The sequence below is a fragment of the Marmota marmota genome, unplaced genomic scaffold, assembly GCF_001458135.2.
Source record: "Marmota marmota marmota unplaced genomic scaffold, marMar, whole genome shotgun sequence".
NCBI lineage: Eukaryota > Metazoa > Chordata > Mammalia > Rodentia > Sciuridae > Marmota > Marmota marmota.
Window position 1 is genome coordinate 33,456,106 of NW_026000082.1, and position 4,579 is coordinate 33,460,684.

The 4,579-nt window shown below is 46.4% G+C and overlaps 1 protein-coding gene across 1 annotated transcript in view; it reads right to left on the reverse strand.

Annotated features, from left to right (window-relative positions):
- The window catches only part of Gmeb1 (glucocorticoid modulatory element binding protein 1), a 43,016-nt gene extending 42,862 nt beyond the window's left edge, over positions 1–154 (reverse strand). Inside the window, exon 1 of the mRNA XM_015484765.2 lies at positions 18–154. The gene's annotated coding sequence lies outside the window, so the exon portion shown is untranslated. The remainder of the gene's footprint in view (positions 1–17) is intronic.
- Between the last annotated feature and the right edge of the window lie 4,425 nt (positions 155–4,579).

Below are 4,579 nucleotides of genomic sequence, written 5' to 3' on the forward strand. Positions count from 1 at the left end.
ACCCCTCCCCTCCTCACCGTCTCCGTCGGGCGGGCGGGCGGCGAGCGGCCAGGGCGGGCGGGCGACGGAGCATGCGCAGAGGCCGCCACGGCTGCTACCGCCACCGCCGCCGCCAGGCCGGGCTTCAACACTTCCGGCCGCCGCCGCCGGCGAGCTGGCGCCTTAAAGGGGACGCGTCCCTATTTGCCAGCCCCGCCGAGGATAAACCTCAGCCCTGGGATATGGGCTTTTCGTGAGCAGGGGGTCTTCAGCCCTTGAAAGGCAGTATTGGAAAGGCCGCTAGTGACCCCAGGAACTCTTCTCCCCCCACACACTTTGTAAGGCCTAAGTTAAAGAATAACCTCATCCACAATCAGGGACCAGCCAGGTTTCTCTACTCCTCTGGAGGACTCTATCCCGTTTACCTACCCAAATCCTATTTGATGCAGTATATAGCTTATCAGATCTTCAAGTTATCATCCAATTATCAATTTGAATCAAAAGATCCGGTGGAGGAGGGGAGAAGCATGCCTGTAATCCCCGTGACTCGAGGCTGAGACAGGAAAAGTGCAAGTTCCAGGCCATCCTGGGTAGTTTAAGACCCAAAATGAAAAGGGCTGGGATGTACCTCAGTGGCAGGGCACTTGCTCAGTGTGCGCGAGGTCTTGGGTTCAATCCCCAGCACGGCGCGGGGCGGGAATCTGGCTGAGCAAGCCCCTTACGTGTGACTCAGGCTTGTGCGCTAGGGCTTTCCTACTTGTGAGGTTCTGGTTTCAACTCCTGACTTATCTGTTGGAACTTTAACGACTCCGGAGGAGTGACTTGGCAGCTCTAAACCTGTTTTCCAAAAGGCATAATGTGTATGTAACAAATAAATGATACATCAGAAGTGCTTAGGAAAGTTTCTGGGATCAGTAATAATAACTAACAAGTATTAAAACCCCATGACCAGGCTTTGGGGGAGATGCCTTTGTTTAGTATAAGCCTCACAAAAACTGTGTTAAATAGATGAAGTTCTTTTCACTACCATTTAACAGATTAAAACGAAAGAAAAGAAAACATGAGAAGCTAAATGGGATAGCCAGGATGTAAACTTCTTTCATCAGAGTACAGGGTTATAACTACGAAGGTGGTTGCTATTATGAGTAGGAAATCTTCGTGGTGCTCTCTTGTAATCCTAGCAATTTGGGAGGTTGATGCAAGATGATCACAAATTCAAGGTCAGCTCCTCAGTGTTTAAGCAAAACCCTGTCTCAAAACAAAAATAGAGGAGGTGGCTCAGTGGTAAAGTGCCCCTGAGTTCAATTAATTAAAATTAATTAATTAATTAATAATATGTGCAAAGACAAAGAAATGGGAAATGAAGCTGAAGAGGGAAGCAATAGGGATTGAACCTAGAGTTTCCAACATAGTAAGCACACACACTGCCACAGAGCTACATCTCCAGCCCCTTGATTATTTATTTTTATTGTTGACAGGGTATTTCATTGTGTTGCCTATGCTGTCCAGGCTGGCCTCAAACTTGCCATCCTCCTGCCTCAGCCTTCCAAGTAACTGGAATTACAGGCATCTGCCACCATGCCTGGCTCATGGAATTTTGAAATCCTTTCCACCTGCACAGCCAACACCCAGCTCCAGCCCACAGAACTTTAGAAATTTTCTAGTGGTTAGCACCCCACCCACCCCATCCCCAAATGTTATTGTCCTAGGGCAAGTAATCTGTGAAGGAGATAAAAAGTCAAATTATGTTTCCTCCTAGTTAAAAACCCCTCAGGGCCTTATCACTTGCTGTTCCCTCTTCAAGGAGAGTTCCTCCCTCAGGTCTTCAGAGCTGGTTCTCATCTTTCATTCCTCTCATGCCTTCCCTGGTTCCCAGCACAGGTCAGGTCCCACCCAAATAGTTCTCTATAATTGCCATCTCTGGTTCCATCAGGACCTACTATTTCAGGGCAAAGACAGCATCTGAGAGAATTCCTTCCCCAGGTCCTAGTTATTTTCTCTCACATTTCCCTGCTTACCTATATAACAACCTTCACAATTTCTTCCCCCCCCCCTTTTTTTTTTTTTGTTTGTTTGTTTGTGGTGTTGAGGATTGAACCCAGGACTTTGAACATGCTAGGCAAGGGCTCTACCATTGAGCCACATCCCCAGATCTCCCAGGTTTTATTTTGTTTGTTTTTTTCAAATGGGGTCTTGCTATATTATCCAGGGTAGTTTACAGCTCCTGGCCTCAAGCTATTTTCCCACCTGAGCCTCCTGAATAGCTGGAATTACAGGCCTGTGACATGGCACCTGGCTAATCCTCACAATTTCAAATCCCCTAGATTATATATTTATCTATTGTACATCAATCTCTATCACCTATCCACACAATGTTTGAAACAGAGTTCATTGCATGCAGAAAAATTAAGAAAGAAAATATGAGACCTCAGGTGTAGTGGTGCATGCCTAATTCCAGCTACATGGGAAACTGTGGCAGGAGGATCACAAGTTCTAGGCCAGCCTAGGCAACTTAGTAAGACCCTGTCTCAAAATTCAATATACACTGGGCACGGTGGCACACGCCTGTAATCCCAAGTCTCAGGAGGCTGAGGCAGGAGAATCTCAAGTTCAAAGCCAGCCTCAGCAACTTAGCAAGGCCCTAAGCAACTCAGTAAGATCCTGTCTCTAAATAAAATTTAACAAGGGCTGGGGATGTGACTCAGTGATTAAGTGCCCCTGGGTTCAATCCCTGGTACCAAAAACGTAAGTAAATAAATATTAAAAGGAGTGGGGATGTAACTCGGTGACATGATGTCCCTGGTTCAATCCCCAGTACTGAAAAAAGAAAAAGGGGGAAAATTATATTGTCTGGATGGGGTGCTGGAGGTGTAGAGTTCATGCTTAGCATGCATGGATTAAGTTCAATCCTCAGCAACAAAACAAACAAACAAACAAACCAAACAAACTGCAAAGAGGAAAGACCAGGAAAAGGAATCTGTGGGAAGACTGCTATGATCATCCAGGCAAGAAAGAGCAAGGGCCTTATGCAACACAAGGTGAGAAAGCACATCAGCAGTAAAATATCTTAAGCTAGAGTGGCAATGACAGAGGGTCCTTCATATTTGATGCAGACATGGTTCCAAAGTTCTCCACAAGCATGATTTGGAGCTTATTACAAATCCAAACGTGGCAGTGTCAAAATGACACTGATGATTTTGCCTGCTTTGCAATAATACCCCTTGGAGATGTTACTGTCTCATGGTATTCAGTTCCTTTTCTCTGCAGGCTTTAAAACCTGAGAAGAGTCTGGTGTGGAGGTGTACACCTACAATCCTTCCGACTCAGGAGGCTGAGGCAGGAGGTTCTCAAATTCAAAGATAGCCTCAGCAACTTAGCAGGGCCCTAAGAAACTTAGCAAGACCCTGTCTTAAAAGAAAAAAAATAAATAAACAAAACATGGGTGGCTGGGCATGTGGCTCAGTGTTTAAGCACCCTTGGGTTCAATCCCTGGGGAAGGAAGGAAGGGAGGAAGGGAAGAAAGGAGGGTAGGAAGGGAAAAGAGGGACGGTAGGATGGGAAGGGAGGGAAGGGAGGGAGGAAGGGAGAAAGAAAAGGAAGGAGGGATGGAGAGGGGGAGGGAGGAAAGAAAGTCTAAGAAGAGGCTGGGGATGTGGCTCAAGCGGTAACGCGCTCGCCTGGCATGCATGGGGCGCTGGGTTTGATCCTCAGCACCACATAAAAATAAAATAAAGATGTTGTGTCCACCAAAATCTAAAAAATAAATATTAAAAAAAAGAAAGCCTAAGAAGAACATATCAGCAATGAGCCCATGTGCTTCAGACTTTGTTCAAAATTAGAACCATAGGCATTAGTAACAGACCAGATTTGAGGGGCAGAGGTGAGAAAGGGTCAAGAAAGACCCTAAATGAAGGAACGAAGCACAAAGAGTTGGTTTGGCGAGTTGGGGATTGAGGAAAGGTAGAAATGTGAGTCATTTCAGACTGTGGAGCCTGGGGTGCTGTTGAGACATCCAGATGAAGGTGTCCAGAGGAATTGGATTGACTGGTCTCAGGCAAGAGGCCAAGGCTGGAATTTGGGACCTGTTGTGTAGATGAGACAACCAACCTCAAGAGTGGATGAGGTCACTGAGGAGGGTGTGCAGAGAGGGTGAGGACCAGAGGCTCAAACCTAGGCAGCACCAAGACTTAGGGAACCTGCAGGACACACCCAAAAGTTGTATCCCTAGACAGAGAGGAGACAGGAAGCCCACTGGGCAGACAGGGAGTTTCCAGAAGGAGGAGATAACACCAATATTAGAAACTGCAGAGTGCCCTGGCAAGGAAAAGGAGTAGCCATTGGATTTGACAAATGAGAGGTCATTGCTGATCCTTCAGAGGCAGGGTCCCCTGGGGCTGAGGATATAGCTTAGTTGGTAGAGTGTATGCCTTGCATGCACTAAGGCCCTGGGTTCAATCCCCAGCACCAAAAAACAAACCAAACAGAAGTGGGGTCCCCTCTGAGGTTGAAGAGGATGCCAGAGTATAAAGGATCACGTAGGAAATAGAAAAAGTGCAGAGTGAGTGGCTATAACTCTTTAATTTTTTTTTTTTTTTTTTTT